Here is an 18,560-nt window from a genome sequence, read left to right on the forward strand (position 1 = left end):
CACTGTACTCACATGAACTGATTTAAATATGTTTTTATTACATTAATGGATCTTGAGAGAGGAAATGTCATTGCTCCCAATGCAGGCCTCAATAAAAATTCTCAATTTGCATTCCGAAGATTAACGAAGGTCTTACGGGTGTGGAACGGCATGAGGGAAGTAATAAATGACAGAATTTTCATTTTTGGGTGAACTAACCCTTTAAGATAAGCGAACAATCTTTTATTATCCCAAATCACTCAAAACTGTTGCATGGTCTGTCTTCATTTATCAGTTCATTAATGAAGCAAGACACGTTCAAAGTCATGTTTTATGTTTTACAAGTTGTGTATAATGAATAATTAAGCATACAAGCAAGCTAGTATGAGAATATGCATTTGAGTCAACAACAGCAGCAACAGTAAATACACATTTAAAATCATGTTTGATGTTTTGCAAGTTGCACATGAGGCAAGGAGTGAATGATTTAGCATAAGCAATGCTAGTATGACAGCATGCATTTTGAGATTCATAGCTTGCATTAAAACCCTTTTTGGTTACGCTTTATTTTGATGGTGCCCTTGAGACATTCTGTTGACTATAAGAAATGTTGCATCTACATGTCAATTAACTCTCATGAGAGTATTATATCATAGAGACTTTTAGGGTTAGGGTTAGTAGAATAAGTTGACATGTAGTTGCAAAGTTACTTATAGTCAATAGAATGTCTGTTGAGGACCATAAAAATAAAGTGTTTGCAGATATTAAGCAGAAGGCCTATTAATACTCAAATAATCCAATGAGATTTAATTGACAGGTAGGTGCAATATTACTTATAGTCAATAGAATGTCTAAAGCCGAGTTCAGACTGCATGATTTTCAAGGTAGTCGGGTCATTGTTCTTTTCACACTGCATGACTATCTTGGCCAGCATTCAGTCGCTGCTGTGTTCATACTGCACGATGGATTGGCGACAGAGAGTTTCACACTGCATGACTTTAAAATAGGAAGAATCGCCGACAACTCTGTCTGGCACGCAAACTACGTTTCACAACCAAACACACGCGAAATGTGACAAGGAAACAACGCAATATCAGGCATGCAAGACCGGAGTTCTCACGTGAGACTGGGATTATTATTAAAAATGGTAACCCGCATGAAGCTTGCAATAAGAATTATCTGTGCGTTGATTGCAGCGAAAACAAGAAAAAGAAAAGAAGAATATGAAACGAAGCCATGCTTGCTGATATTGTGGTCTATAACTCCTCCCCGAACTCCCCGCTGCTCTGTATCTTGCTCTCTCATTGGCTGTCGGTCAACGCTGATGTATTTTTCAGTCAGAACACTTTTTACACAGCAGGATTTTGAATCGCCGACAGGTCCAGATATTTAGCATGCCAAATATCTCACGGGCATCGGCGACTCGTCGGTGATTCTCTCAGATCGCGTCTTTGCTCATCGTGTCCTTGAACGAGCACCGATTTGCCTGTGATTTCGGGCATTTGTCGGCAATTTCTCAAAACCTGTCAGCGAGCCAAAATCTGGGCTAAAATCGTGCAGTCTGAAATTGGCACAAAAGTGATGTCACGCGTTTTTAGGCCAAAACATTTTTTGTCACATACAGCAAACATCTCCTCACTATCCGATAGCTGTCTGTCTCCTGAACACACTGTAAAAAACGGTCTCTGTAGTCGCCACAAGCTCAAAATCGTCAATAAAAACAAACTGGTGCAGCCTAGATCACGAAACTTAATAAACATGCTCCAGCCAATAACTGACAAGAATGATTTTAAATGCGCGTTCATGACTGTTTCAGGAAGCACAGAGGGGAGGGAGAGGAGGAGGAGGAGGAGGAGGGAGGGTCTAGCTAGCCTCTGTTTTGGGCTGCGTTCCACTCCAGTTTGCGTTCAAGTCCTCTTGGGAAGTTCGTATTTACGAGGTGGGAAGTCGTGTGTACGACGGTAGGTGCGTTCAAGTCACAATTTCCTCGGAGTATAATGGCGGTGTGCCTTCTCTAAATGAATTACACAAAATAACACTTGTGTGCATTAGTTGTATGTTGCTTTTTATGTTTTTTAATTCATTTATGAAGCCATTGTAAACTTTATTGTTACATATTACATTTTTATACTGTGATGCTATCATATTTTTAGCTGGGAATCAGCTTACTTCGTTGTAAATAGAAAAGCCTGACAATGTCACTGCTAAATACCTGCAGGTATTGTGGTATTTCGCTATGTTTCTGACTGACACGCCCCCAACTCGTACAGATCGGAGCTTAAAGAAAATTACGAGCTTCCCACTGGTATTTACGACATTATGGTGGCGTTCATGTCGGTTCTGCTCGTAAATACGATCTTTCCGACATGACTTGAACGCACCATTTGACACGCACTCGCGAACTTCCCTACACACTTCCCCTCGGGGGAATCCCTGCCGCCATTTTGAAGTGCGTTCCACTTCGTGAAGTGGACGAAGGACGTTTACATGGACAGACCCTCGCTCCCTCGATTTTAACCGAGGGAGCGAGTCTACTTCACATATACACTTCAGGCAGCTCCATAACCCACAATGCAACACGATTATGACGTCACCGCATATCGCATTTAATTTACCCTACCACAAACAATTCTATGATATATTAATAATTTTTTTAAACATTTAAAACTCACATATATACATATAGAATGCTGTATTAAACAAATTTGTAAGGGGAAAAAATAAATAATAAATCAGCTCCATTGCGGATTCCAAGTGATCAAGGGCTTAGGATGTTCCAGTTCAGCCCATACAAAGGTTCCGCCAGAAGTGGGCACTCGTGCAACGTAAGCAATGACGTACATCCGAGTCAACGAGACCGAGGGAAGTTAGCGAGGGAAGGGCATTTAAAAACCGAACTGGAACGCAGCCTTGTTTGACAACACTTCGAATGTCAACAGGAAGTTACTCCACCCAGGATCGCTTAGAGCACCTTTAAGATGGACCATCAAAATAAAGTGTAACCCATATTTTAAGTGAAATTAGGTATTTTTCATGAAGATGGAGTGTTACCCTGTGGTTTGCTGTTTGTCACATGACTATACTTTTGGATAGGCTGTTCACACACAGCAACATATAAGCTAAATAATTCATGCTTGCTGAGGTAGTTGCTGGGGGTTATTTTCTCCATCTTATTCAGCTTCTCTAGCCCAGATACACATAGATCAAGCCACTAGATCGCCAATTGGCAAAGCAGGCACACACTTAGCAAACGTGGTTCTCATGGCTCTTCGGAGCAGCAGCAGTATTTGTACTGGCGAAAGATCTGCTTGTGTTGAGGAGTCGTAGTGTCCTATTGTCTTTATATCATTTCTTTGTGAGGATTTATTAATGTCTATTAATGCAGCAGCATGTTTTACATAGGTCACCATGATTTTGCCAAGTAAGACTTGTTCCTTGATCAACATCTTTGCTGATGTTGGAACAACATTCAGATCAACCAATCAGATTTGAGGGACACGTTTACTGTTTATGTCCAGTTTAGGCTTGCAACTAGGGTTAGGTGCTTCTACATCAATGTTATTCACCTATGTTTCCCCTCTGATTTTAGGGATAAGTTATGGGTAGGATTAGGTTTAGGGGTAGGAATAGGGTTAAGACTAAATTTTCAGACTGGAATGTTGTTCCAGGATCAACAAAATATGTTGATGCAGGAACATCTTACATGGCAAAATCACGGTGACCATACATACATGCATGTGTCTTTGCTTGTATTGTCATTCTTTGTTTTTGCTGTATGACACAACAAGAGCATTTTGTGTCAGTTATGGCAAAAAAAAAATAAAATAAAAAAATTAAGAAAATGTTGGCGTTCGCTGACGAAAAGCAAAAAATAAGTAATAGTTAGATAAACATAACATTTGATGTTAAAGTTTGTTTTTAAGACTCGCCACCATCTCACTGAAGTCAGGGTTGATCGATCAGTTCACAGGTTGGATGTACGACTTGGAGCAGCATTCCAGATGTTTTTCCCAAGTAGGAGGTAGGGAAAATCCGAGTTCCGTGTTGTTTGGAATGCAGCATAAGATCTGCCGCACATGATGTGGATCTGACATCTGATTTTCTCTATTTTTTTTCCCCAATTTTTTATCGTCATTTACAACTTTAACACATTTAAAACTGTTCTTACGAGAATACTCACCAAAACCGGGCATTTTGACAATTCTGTGTTTTGTACACACATAACCTGTTAAATTTATGTTTGTATTTAACATAATTTAACATTGTCCATTGTAGAGCAACCTAAATTTGGGTCACAAAATCCTGATCTCAAGATTAATTCAAAACTGTGAAATTTAAAACTAATTAAACAGACAAGCAGTTTGGAGATATGATGGATTGAATGGATGGTTCTAATTGAAAATCCTTTTTCAGTTGGAAATACTTCACTGAGGTAAAATCTATATGAATGGGGTTTCACAACAACTTCATTTCAATTTGTTCCATTATATTTAACTATATAGCTCCTTGTTAGTCAAAGGTTCTGTTGAGTAAATTTCTAATCTGTTTTTTTCACTTTCCTCATTGTTTCATAGGCCTACACTTATACAGTAAAATACAGCCCTGTTTTGCTTTAAACTCTCAGGTCAAAATGACCAATAGTATGCATTATAAAGTCCAGCTCAAGTGGAAATTAAAGTTTCATGTCTTTAAACAAGAGGCTCCTTGGACCCGAAACTGTAGCTGCAATAAAAATGCCCCACCTGTGTGAATTACAAGATTCACTGTGCACTTGTTTATATTCAACAAAATCTATTTGACATGATCCATTTAAGAACAACCCAAATTTGGGTAACAAAATTCCAATGTCATAGTGCAAAACGGCACATTTTTAAACTTTTTCTCATGAAATACAGAAACATTATGGCTTTTACTTGGAAGATGTGAAGAACAGGTGATAAATTATAAAAGTATGTAATCTTTCAGCAATTTCTTTTTTTTTTTTTTTTTTTTGCAAACATGCCCTCATACTCTTCCAGCTAAACATCAGGTGAATGGCTGACGGCAGATCAGAAGAAAGATCCAGTGTGTCTTTGGCTTGAGACTATGCATGACAGACCAACAACCTGCTGATGAAAACTTGGCTCCCACTCATTTTCTTTCATGTCTCCCGGGAGCCATCACAGATAGCATTTTTTAATTCTTTGTGTGCTTTTTCTTTTTCCCTCTGTCTTTGCCATTCCCTCTGAGGGACCCACAACAAATCTGTTCATTCGACAACCGTCCCTCCTCCCCCTCTCCCTGCACCTCCTTCCTCTCATCTGAGGTGGCTAAGTTCAGACTGGCCTCTACTGTCCTCAGCCTGCCTCTTCAACACTGTCCCCACTTTCCATGACTCTTGAGAAAAAAACAGCTGTTCATCATAATAGAGCTTTAAGCTTAACATAATGCCAAATACAGCTTGGAAGAAAGCTTGTAAATGCATTTATGGACACTATCAAAACTCACCTTTTAATTCTTGGGGGAAAAAGAAGAAAAGAAAAAAATAATTTGTTGAAATGGAGGATGACAGAGTCTGTGAAGTAAAGTCCTGCATCTGGTGCTCTCCACAGCTAGATCTGGTCTGCTGCAAAAGCAACAGAACAGATTTTAAACATCCCCTGTGCAATGCCAAACCATCTCTGCAAATGCAGATGCTGCAAAGAGCTGGAGGTGTTAAAGGGACAGTTCACCAAAATATGAAAATTTCCCACCTGTTCGTGATTCCAAACCTGTATGACTTCTGTCGTACACAAAATATATTTTGAAAAAGCAGTTGAAACATTCTTCTAAATATATTTTAACTTACATTATGCTACATATCACGTAATGTTATCATTAAAATGGTTACTGTTACAATGATTAACTTTTAAACAACAATCAATACTGTGGTTAAAGTATCAAATTATAGTTTCCTCTCAAACTGAAGCAACATATGGAAGTTAGTGAAATAAAAAGAGCATTTATTTTTTGACTGCAGTTTATACTGATCACAACAAGATAATAACCCTTTACAATGAGGTCCCATAGTACATGCATGACATGCTGCTGCATACATGAATTATAGCGTAAATATATCATACATGAACATCAATATAGCATACAGGATTTACCCACAGCAGATCTATACAGGTGTAGCTGGGGAAGGTGGGGGGTTTCGGAAAGCATGCTGCATCTGCTACAGCAAATGCAGACCAAGTTTGTGAAGGTTGAGCAATGAGCTCATTGCTTCTAATACAGCAGGAACCAATCTGCCCCATAGAGAAGGATGTGATTGCAAGAAGATTAAGTTAAGGACCTATCAACCTACGCCATCTAGAGTTTCATGACAGAACTTTGTATTTTTACAGCATTTATTAACCTTTTCAAACTTTAGTTAATAAAAATGTTCATGTTCATTCACAGTGCATTAACTAATGTTAACAAATACAACTTTTGATCCTAAAAATGTATTGGCAAATTATTAACATTCATGAAGATTAAGAAATGCTTTAGACGTTTTGTTAATTCTTAGTTCATGTTAACTAAAGTTAACAAATGAAACTTTACTGTAAAGTGTTACCATTAATCTTAACAGATACAAATTTTGATTTTAGTAAAGTATTGTTAAATGTTGATATTAACATTAACTAAATTTAATAGAAGATTTTTTATTATTATTATTTCCTATGTAGTTGACTAATGTTAACAAGGCTCCTTGCTGTAAAGTGTTACAGATAAACTGATACATTTTGCAAGCCTTTGTTTAGGAAGCATGCTGGCAAGAAAAAACAACAACAGAATGAGTTGAGGAAGAAAACCGAATGACCCCCGTATTGGAATCAGGAGTGAAACAACTAAAGCAGAGGTTCTCAACCTGGGGTCCGGAATCCACGAGGGGGCCTCTGCAAACTTCCAGAATGATTAAAGTGACCACACTTGATGTCGTAATTATGACTTCCCAACTCGTAAATATAAACTTCACATGAAGACTTGAATGCACAAATACCTTCACATGCTGAGCTGTGAAGAAAAGACAAGGCAAGAATGTGCTTTTAAAGCAACACCATGGAACATTTGCTCACGGTTCCCCCATGAGGTTGATAAGTGCAATACACGTCAATTTGTTGACTAAGCTGACAGAACTGGCGAATGCAGAAACCGTGTTTGGAAACCATGTCCACCGACCAGGTAAAGTAGCCCGTGTTACAACTAGTGATGGGAAGTTCGGATCATTTTACTGACTCGGACTTTTGAGTCTCGTTCAACAAAATGAACGAATCTTTTTTCGAGTCATTTCGTTCATTTTAGCCAAATGTGATTAAAATGCTATGTGTTACTTCCCCAACACATCTACTACTTATGCAAACGTTGATCCCACTACAAACAATACAAAACTACAATGCTATAAGATTCAGAAATGATTAATTCATTCTTTACCTGGGTCTTCAGTTTATGACAAGCTGATTAAGCTCACCTCACCTCTTGTCTGACAAGGCTTCAGGTTTAAGTCATTCCTTAATGACGTGACAGGCAGTCCCATGCTAAACCAATGCATTCTGAGCCGGAAAGAGAATTGATTAGTTCATCTCATGAGTCTTTCGGGTTTTTGAGTCGTTCCTTAAACACGTGACAGACCCATACACTAAGCCAATGCATTCTGAGCCGGAAAGAGAATTGATTAGTTCTCTTCATGAGTCTTTCGGGTTTTGAGTCGTTCCTTAAACATCTTGAGGATCTGTGGTGTGTTATTATAAATAAATAAAGCCCTGTTATACATAAAGTATTGATTAATTTATCTTTTTGACTGTCTATCTGTAAATAAACATATATAATAATATAATAATCCAAGCCTACAATACAAAGTAGGGGAGAGTGGGGGCGGTTGCAACACTTTTTACAATTCCTCAGTTTCTCAGCGACTGTTTGTATTAGAAAGACAAAAAATATTTATATTAAACCCATATATGTCACCTACCTGCCCATACTGTTGCAACATGTGTACATGTGATAATATGAAAGTAATTTGTACTTAAATGGACCCTGAAAAATGTTGCAACTGTCCCCATATATGGGGACAGTTGCAACAGTACCGAGGGGCAGTTGCAACAGTCATTTAGATGTAATAAAACTCATACTTCTGCATCATTTTTCAAATCTTTTTTTTAGTTTATTTGAGACCAGAGTTCATTGAGTTAACTTTTTAAAGTAAAAAACAACCAAGTACACAACCATGTAACACCTTTGTCAAAATCCCACAAACTGATTTATGTAGGCCCAACTCAAATGTGATTTTCTGCCTAATAACATCAACTCATGCAGTTCTGACGGAAGAAGAAAACTAGAGCAAGCTGTTTGCATGTGCACAACTCACCAGCACATGATGTGGGTGTTTGCCAGTGTGTTGCTATGCATTTGCAAAGTATTTTTTGTTGTTGTTACTTACTAGTCCCTCCTTCAAAGCCAATTTGAAAATCATAAATCTGAATATCATATATCTGATCATTTGCAATGAGACAGCATAAATTCCTCAACAAGATGCATAATTTGAGGCAGTTAGAGTGAGTTAGGGGTTTGCTCTAAACACAGACACTATGCATGAGCCATATTAATAGCGATGCATGGTTTAGCAAAGAGACTAAATGAATAAATGCTAAGAAATACTAAGAAAATATGCACAACATATCCAAGCACAGACCTCTAGCTTGGCTACAATATGTGCTATTTCTCTAATATGCAGTATATATGCGCATTTTCTGATGATGAACTGTATGCCTTTAATATCTTAAAAGTTGTTCAAAGCATTTCTAAGGATATTGATTTTCTGAGATGGTGAATGGGAACATGTTTTGTGTAACATTAGCAACACAGTATTTGCTGTTTGATATCGTAGTCAAACAAATGCTAAGCATATCAATTATCGTTATGTGACCTCACTGTCCTGCCATCATTGCTTACTACAGCAGCAGCTAAGGACAGAATAGGTAGAGGGACACCCCTTTCTGTTGTCCTTTTCCTGTAAAAAAAAAAAAGTTGTCCATACTGAAAAAAACAGAACAGAAAATGTAGGATACACTGCAGAGTTTGACTTTTAAAAAAGCAATTTGCTGAAATACAAAGAGGAGATACCTGATTATTGAAATATGTTCTTTATCAAACCACTGAATTGCCTTTTATATAAATTTTTATCTAATTGTCATTATTATTGTCATGAGGAACAATTGCAACACCATGTGGGGACAGTTGCAACAATGCGTTGCAACTGTCCCACCCCCTGGCAGCCATCTTAAAACTAGTGATGCTAGCCTAACACATTAGCTTGAACACATTGTACCCAAGTCTGTTAAGAGCTAAGAAAATGCACATTCAAACTATAAAACTATAAAAAACAATACTTAAACAGTTTAGATAGTATGACAAAAAATCTAGTAGTAAAAAAAGTTACTTTTTTGCCTTGAATTTCAGTTCTCCTATAAGGAGGTTTAGCATGTAGCTGTTAACTTCCAGAAAGAAGGAGGGGCATACTGAGCATGTGCAGTAGGAATGTCATGACTCTAGCTCATTCCTAATTGGATAAATCAGCAATGTTGCAACTGCCACACGTTGCAACTGTCCCCACTCTCCCCTATTTATAGCCTAGTTTGTTCATTTTTACTCCAATTTTGAGTTTGCTTTTATAATAATTGCTTTTCCTAGTCAGACTTGACATATTAGTCTAATATATGTATAAGAAGATTGCTCAAAAAGGACATAATGACATAAATTAAAAGCAAATAACATTTTGAATTTGAATTATTAATGTTAGTTTAAGACATCAAGGTTATGATAACTTCAGCTTTAACAGTTGTAACACAAACTCAAACAAAACTGGATAGTTAACGTTATTTACTAATAAATATAATGTGCTTGGGTCACACAGCATAGCGTATGGGTCTGTCACGTGATTAAGGAACGACTCAAAAACCCGAAAGACTCATAAAAAGAACTAATCAATTCTCTTTTCGGCTCAGAATGCATTGGTAGCGTATGGGTCTGTCACGTGATTAAGGAACGACTCAAAACCCGAAAGACTCATGAAATGAACTAATCAATTGAATCATCAGGTGAACTACTACTAGCAGTACAGAACCTGTAGAATATTGCACATGCGCGACTGAACGAATCACCCCCCGAGACGACTCGTTCTTCCCGAGTCACATTAAAGATTCGTTCAAAATGAACGAATCGTTCAAGAACGACACATCACTAGTTACAACCCGTTGCCTCTTTCAGCTCGCGCCACCAAGTGTAATCCCGTCCAATATTAATGCGTGTTCGGGCTCGTGTCTGATCACTCTCTCTCGTTCTTTTCTTCGCTTCATCCGACAAAACCCACTTTGGTTTCTTTGCTGGCTCTGCCATGGCGTTGGTTTTGAGACTTGCATATTAGACCATTTCGTCTTATAGTTGGCTAACTCCAGGCTACATGTAAAATATGTGACGGATGCCGTAAAGCAGGTCGCACTCTTCCACTGGCAGTTGATGGGCGAGGCTGTGTGTACCGACCCGACCGTACCGACCTGAACACGAAACTTGAAGAGAGTGGTTGCAGCCGCTGGGAGGCTGCTCAGGTAGCAGCGGCAGTAGAATTCGTCCGGTTAAGAGTTGTTCTACCACTGAAATAATTTTAGAGACATTATTTTAAGGTCAAAAAACTACATAGTGATGCTTTTAGAGCTCTCAAAAATAAAACAAAACTTGTCTCCGATGAAACTTCTGCAATAAAATAATGAAATATTTGCAATATTTTCTAAAAAGCACATCTTGTCAGAATATGCAGCTATTTTTTAGAGGCTGACAATGGAGACAGATGCTGTTTGGCATTAGAATGGTGTTAGCATGAGGGCAAATGACTTAAGCTAGCAACCAAAGACACATTACATGGAACTACTGTGCTGACATGATTACAGCAATTTAGAAGATATTTAATGTTTAATGTAAATGTGAAACTGGTTAGGACAGATTTACAAAAAACAGCTTTTATTGCTTGTCACTTTGTCACATGCTGTTTGTCCCCCTTAGCAATGAATCACGCTGATGAAAGTCTGAAGAGGACTGTTGAAATTACAGAACTCTGTTTTGGTGGTTTATGATGGCTGTGTGAATTTGCACACATCTGTTTGACAGATAGCGAGGGCTCTGACTGTTTGGAGCTCCTCACAGATGTTGGCGCATGGTTGTTAAAAGGTTCTCAGTTGTAAATCTGCAAAGTTTGGTTAGATAGCACTCAGAATCCGTTCTGAGGATGCAACCTAGTGAGCTGTGTCTCTTTTCAAAAAGAAAAATAAGCCGTGGACAGTTTCACCATACATGGTGACATGTCATCTACTTCATGTTGTTTGCTTAAGCCTGCTCTCTCATAACACAAAAGTAGATCTCTACAGTTCAGTCTGTTCTTTAGCTGAAATGGCCCATGACATCCAGCGATGGAACTTTTAGAAAAATCTTGTAGGCTTGGTGTGATTTCTTAATAATTGTAAATTAACAAATGAGATGATAGACTTTAACATTTACATAATATGACGTTAAAGTCACTATGAAATCAAAATTGACAATTCTAATTTTTTAAAAAAAATTTTTACAGAATGTTGCACAAGTATGACTATTTAACTATTTAGTATTTTTACAATTTTTTTTTTTTGTGTGTGTGTATGTTCACATAAGTCACAAAGTTTCGAACTATTTCAGTAGTTATGTTTTAAAATCAAAACATACATTTTTGGGGTCAAAAGTGACCCAAAGAACACCATTCGGGTTAATCAAAATGGTATAAATTTTCTGATGAAAATGTCAGACTTTTCTGTGACATAATGCAGGACTTCAATGTATGCTTGGGCTATTGGAGAAAACAAAATAACACAAACTATTATATATTAAAAAAATAAAAAAATCAAATGTATCAAACTATGACCGTGTAACAAACAATCAATTTAAGACAGCAACAAGTATTATAAGATTACAAATTTATACATTACATTAGAGCTGTGTAGGATGGGAGTAACTTAAGGCCTTATGTTCACCAAAGAATTTTTTCCTAAGTCCAGCATATTATCAATTGTTTTCAATGGGAGCGCTGCATATTTAGCAACGTTTGTCATTTAAAATGTATTTGACTGTTTCTTTTGTAAACTTAACTATATTACGAATTTCATTAAGCTTTCTTTTTTTTTTTTTTATAATTGAACCCTTCGCAAAGACCTGCCCCCCTTAGTTACTGTTGCTTTGTCCGACAAGCCGTGGCGCTGTCAGTCCACACGCAGTGAAAATACATTGCGGAGCGAAGAGGACACTGACAACACGTCGACAGACAAGACAAAGCAGGTTACTTATGATATTAAACAAAGTCCCAGCTTTCAAATTGTGTAGTTTTTTAAGAAATTCAAACAATAAAAACCGCTTTGTGGCTCTTTAATGTGTCGTGTCCATGGTCGTGATAGATTGCTGTAGCCCCTCAGCTCAAGAGGCAGATCATCTCTTCCTACTAGTTCATTTATAGCATCAAATAAACATGAATGAACATGAGAAGGAATGTTGATTCAAACGCAGAAAGACATAAATACAGACCATTTTTCAAGATTAAGTCCACCTCCTGACTGTTTTGTCGGACAAAATGGCGGATTCGGCATTCTGATTGGTTAGATCGCTTGTCAATCAAACTCCCGGCAAAGGGTCAATTGTTTGTCTTTTTTTTTTTTTTTTTGGCAACCTAGGGTGTGGCCTGTGTCCCACCCACCACAACCTTACAGGACACACCCTAGTCCTAACTTCAAGTATTTACTTGGGGTGAACTGACAGCTTTGCCAAAATATCCAACTGGCCAAGGTATGCAATGCACAGTGTGCGCTCTTGGTCCATTGCTAGTTTCCCTCACATAGTTCAGTGCCGCAACTTCCCTACATTGCTAACCTGAAAGGGCAGCTTTTCCCTAATTGTACAGGCGGTTAAGGGTTTTCTGGAGAAACAGACTACAACACATTGCGTGATGGGCACATAGCTAGTCAGTCCCGCCCAGAGTGCTGCACCAGAGCTAGGAACCAATATGACAAAAAGGCCAATTCACCACAGATTTCATATTTTAAAATAATTATATCTGGGCATTAGTTTTGCTTTGTCACTTGAAAATGGGTTTGACTATGTTTCATTATAAATGTAACTATTTCAGATTTCATTTCGCTTTTTAAATAATTTTTTGTCATTTTATTTGGTTACCTAGGGTGTGGCCTGTGTCCCACCCACCTCAACCTTGCAGGACACACCCTAGTCCTAACTCCAAATGTTTACTTGGGTTGAACTGACAGCTTTGCCAAAATATCCAACTGGCCAGGGTATGTAATGCGCAGAGTGCGCTCTTGGTCCATTGCTAGTTGTCCCACACATAGTTTAGTGCCACAACTTCCCTACATTCCTGACCTGAAAGGGTAGCTTTTCCTTAATTGTAGCGGTTAAGGGGTTTTCTGGGTAAGCAGACTACAACAGACTGCACGATGGGCACATAGCTGGTCTGTCCCGCCCAGAGTGCTGCACCAGAGCTAGGAACCAATATGACAAAGGGAATTTCAAAGTGTTTATTTAGTTCATATCTGACAACCAGTTTTCAACATATCAACTTTCAGGCATTAGCCTACAATGAGTTTTGTCCAAATAGGAAGCTGATTTTAAAGGGGTACTTCACCGCTGGCAAAATGGGCCTTCAATAAAACTTGGCTGCCTATACAGTAGAAAGGTGAAAAGAAAAAAAAAATTGAAATCGCCACTATCTAAACAGACAAAACAGAGAAAAAAAAAACTTCCTTCTGTGCATTGCTTTGGTAGGAAATACTTATTAGCAAACTTTTAGTCATAATGGTGATGAGTTGTATTGTTCCCGGGCGCAAGAATATAAAGAGTAAATGTTTAGCGGGAGTGAATTACTTTCGCTTTCTAGTGAATGATCCACCTCATTATAGGCAGCAGCTAAAGGCTGCAAAAAAATCATAAATGTATAAAGAACACTGCGACGGAAAATCTAAAAAAAAAACATAAAACATTTTAAGCTGGATGTACACAAGTGTTTTAGGCTAAACAGAGAGGGAAAAACTGAAAGAAACTGCCGTTCTGTCAGTATAGGACGTGCTGTATAAAAATATAAATAAGGCGGCCCTTGTTCCATGTGCCCTCCCAACTGTTCAGAAAGATTTCCAGTGCTTTCCTGGAATCGTTACCTGTGCTGGTTGGAATGAACACTTATACAGATTTGTACTCATCATACATCTCATTTTAATCTGTGTAAAATGCATGCATGTCAACAGATCTCTGTTTGGGAATTGTGCATTGAATTGTCTTATTTATTCATATCTTTTTGAACATTATTGCACAGGCAATTGCAGAACCTCCCTGGCACCACTGAAGGGTGATTCCTTTCTTTTCTCTCTGCAGATTCAGCAAAAGATATCAGAGACACCAAGTTAGGTACTTTCCTTTTTCTTTCTTTTTTGAATAGTGCTTTCTAATTTTTTTTTTTTTTTTTTTTTTTTGCCCACATAGTGCAGACCTGACTGATCAGTCATCAAATTCATTGACTGTTTTTATTAATACATTTTATTGTTGCCTCCTCGTTGAATCTGCTGCATTAAAATATGATGTGCCAGATTTTTGTCAAAAGGTATTGCATGATTATTAGCAGAGTGGAGCTGCATTAGGACAAAAATTAGGCAAGATTGCCATCTTCTGGTGATTCATCACATAGCCATTAAAAAGCTAATTTGAAAAAACATTTACTCTTTCCATCCTTTCAAGAACTAATTTAGCAGTTGAAACCCTGTGTTGCAGTACTTGGTACAATGGTAATTAAATATGCATATTGAATTTTGGAAAATTATGCACAGCCGTGGCCAAAAGTATTGGCAGTGACATAAATTTTGTGTTTCGCAATGTTTGCTGCTTCAGTTTTTGTAGATAATTTGTTCGCATGTTTCTAGAAAAACTTTAGTTAAGCATTTCATAAGTTTCAAAGGCATTTTTTGGCTAAAATATTCAATATATGCAAAGAGTCAGTGTTTACAGCTTTGACACTTCTTCATAACCTCTGCAACTCGCTCTGGCACGCTGGATATCAGCTTCTGGGCCCAATCTTGACTGATGGTGATCCATTTTTACCACATTCCTGCTCAGAGTTGATCACAATTTGTGGACTCCTTCTACCTTTTGAGGACTGACCACAGGTTCTCTAGTTGCATGGCCACATATCCAAAATTTCAATGTAATGATCTCCGAGCCACTTTATTATCACTCTTGCCTTATGACATGGTGGAAATCATGTTGGAAAATGCATGAATCATCACCAAATTGCTCTTAGGTCATTGGGAGAAGTTGCCCTTGCAGGACGTTTTGATACCATTCTTTATTCATTGCAGTACAGCTGTGCGATTAATCGTTGAAAGATCGTGTTTTCCTAAATTTTCCATTATTAGCGTTTCCAACGATTTTCGTATGTCTAATAAATATTTGACAAGTATGATCACAGCAAACATTCAAATCTGCATTTGCACTGTCTTTGACCCAGAGAGAGCAGTTGGCATGTATAGGTATGAAACAATTTCATAATTCAAATTAACGAACAAAAATAGAGTAAATCACCTTTTGAAAGTAACTTGATGCTTCAAATAAAGATGGTATCGATTACATCATTACATACCTATTATCTTCTAAATGCAAATTTTGTCATTGTTTTGGAGCACACTAGCTTATAGATAATCTTAAGGCTAACATATCCATACTAAAAGCCAAAAAACGTATGTTTTGATTTAATGGAGACTTTAAAATGCATTTGATCATTCTGCTCAATAATCTTGAAACAATGTGAATCAACACCACAGCAACTGAAGTAGTAGATTTTGCAAAACCAAATTTGTTACTGCCAATACATTTTGCCCATGATTATACATTGTGACAAATTATGTAAATCATTACAACTATTAAAAAGTATTTTTAAATAAAAAAAAAATCCTAACACTTCATTTTTTGAGTTAAAATTCTGTATTATGTACAACATTACACCTGTACAATATAAAGTTGGAACACTGTACAGCACTTCTTTTATATACTTAGGACTGCACATTACATACTGTAGCAATGATGTGAGCAAAGTATGCATCGTATAATTTGGAAATACTGTGGTATGTAAATCTTGTGACAGATAAGTAAATGGTTGTAAATGTATCAAACCATAAAAAATATGGTGATACACTGGTACATGATAGAAGTAACAACAGAACCCGCTGTGTGTAGGTATAATTCCCCCTAAAAAACGGTAGAGGGAGATATTGAGCAGTTTCTGGTCTTGTGTTTACAGTATGGGTTCATCCAGTTTATTGGGAAGTAAATATAGACAGGACACTAACATAAAAACTTGTCTCTCATCAGCCTTACAGCACATGTACACTTGGGAAGGAAGGGGGGATTTGGCTAGCCAACAGAGGGAGCCAAATAAGAAAAAAGTGCAAACAGTCTTCAACCAAACCAATAGCCTCTTCTACTGAACTGCCATGCTTATTTTCTAAATTCATGCAGCCCGAGTATTTGTTAAGCATAGAGCAGCCATCACTCTATACTGTGGCTAATGAATTATTGTAGTGTTTTGTGGCTGGCACTCAAAACACCTTGGCATTTCTATTTCAGTTGTGGACAGTCTTGGTCTCTTCACACAGTTATCCATTCTGATGTCTGCGGTCACGGCCCCACGCCACTGACCTACACAACCAGCCGCGAACTCTGGTTCATTGCTGTTTCAGTTGTGGTAGGTCATGCTGTAGAGTCTCATTATAACATTAAGTGCGAAGTAAAGCTGTACTCCAAAAACCTCAGCTTCTGGTTTGGACGGGACAGAGATGCTAAATATAAATTTGAGAGTCAGCAATAAAACTGGATTGAGTTCAAATGTATGCACATGAGGTATACCAGATAGAACAGTGATTTGTATTAAGATAAATACAGTGTGAGCTCTGCAATATATAACAAATAGGAAAAAATCATATTCTGGCAAGTTCATTTGCCAGTGTTGGTTAGGTCAAATAATGATGGTAGTGTTATGAAAACTCCTGTATGTAGCAGATAATTATATTTATTGTTTATTTTTCAAATGCAGTTTGGTCCAAAGCTCTAAATGAAATGCAATTAAAGGGTTTCTGAGGTAAAAGATCAATTAAAATGAACATGAATTTATCTCTAAGATTGTTCAAGACGTGATGATCATGCTTTTCAGCATTATTCTGGAATCCAAATGGAAGCAAGAAAATGTAACTTTTTGTGCAAAGGAGTTCACATGATCAGTCTCACAAATTTGCTTATGTGATTAGTGACCTATTACATAATCTTCTTCATTTTATGTCTTAAATTAAATATGCTCTTGGGCGAAAAAAAAAAAAGAAAAGAAAAAAGCCATGCCTAAAATGGCTAAACACTAAGCTTTTAATTATCTTAACCACAAATTGGTCAGGAAATAAGCAAAATCTAAGCAAATGCACTTAAAGGGTTAGTTCACCCATAAATGAAATTTCTGTCATTAATTACTCACCCTCATGTCGTTCCACACCTGTAAGACCTTCGTTCATCTTCAGAACACAAATGAAGACATTTTTGATAAAATCCGATGGCCTCCATTGACAGCAAGATAATTAACACTGCTTCATGAAGCTTCGATGCATTACAAATCTTTTGTTTTCGAATTGGTTCAGAGCGTGAATAAAACTGCCAAAGTCACGTGATTTCAGTAAACGAGGCTTCGTTAAAGGTCCCGTTCTTCGTGATCCCATGTTTCAAACTTTAGTTAGTGTGTAATGTTGTTGTAAGAGTATAAATAAAATCTGTAAAATTTTAAAGCTCAAAGTTCAATGCCAAGCGAGATATTTTATTTAACAGAAGTCGCCTACATCGAACGGCCAGTTTGGACTACATCCCTCTACTTCCTTCTTTAATGATGTCACTAAAACAGTTTTTTGAGTAACCTCCGCCCACAGGAATACACAAAAAAGGGGGCGTGTTCTTGTTACGCTCCCACGGAGAAGAGCAAGAGTTGCGTTTGTAGAGTGTGTTTGTCGCCATGTCGTCGAAACGCTGTTATTTTCATCCCGCAGTCCAATCACCTTTGTTTGGCCTTCCCAGGGACGCTGTACTTAGAGATCAATGGTTACAATTTATGTTTAACTCGGTTCCAGAAAATTATAATTGTGGTATCCTTACTGCAATAGTTAATGTTGGACTGCAGTGCACATAATGGCCACAAGAGGGGACTATGTTTATGTATATGGCTGTTTTCCGTATGAGGTACTCTTCTGAGTGAGAGCGAACGTTGTACATTTTCTGTCGCTGCTTGTGGAGATTAAAGAGTTCAGTGTCTCGGGAATGATTGTCTTTTGTGTTCATTCGGCACAACACCACAATAATCCACATGTAAAACTATGTGCAGCACACGTTATGGTAAGAGGCGTGACCTTTCCGGGCAAGGAGGGCTAAGCTGCTGTCGAATCACAACAAAGGAACCGCTGGCACAATCAGAACTCGTTACGTAT

Source organism: Chanodichthys erythropterus, chromosome 23 (assembly GCF_024489055.1).
Source record: "Chanodichthys erythropterus isolate Z2021 chromosome 23, ASM2448905v1, whole genome shotgun sequence".
Classification (NCBI taxonomy): domain Eukaryota; kingdom Metazoa; phylum Chordata; class Actinopteri; order Cypriniformes; family Xenocyprididae; genus Chanodichthys; species Chanodichthys erythropterus.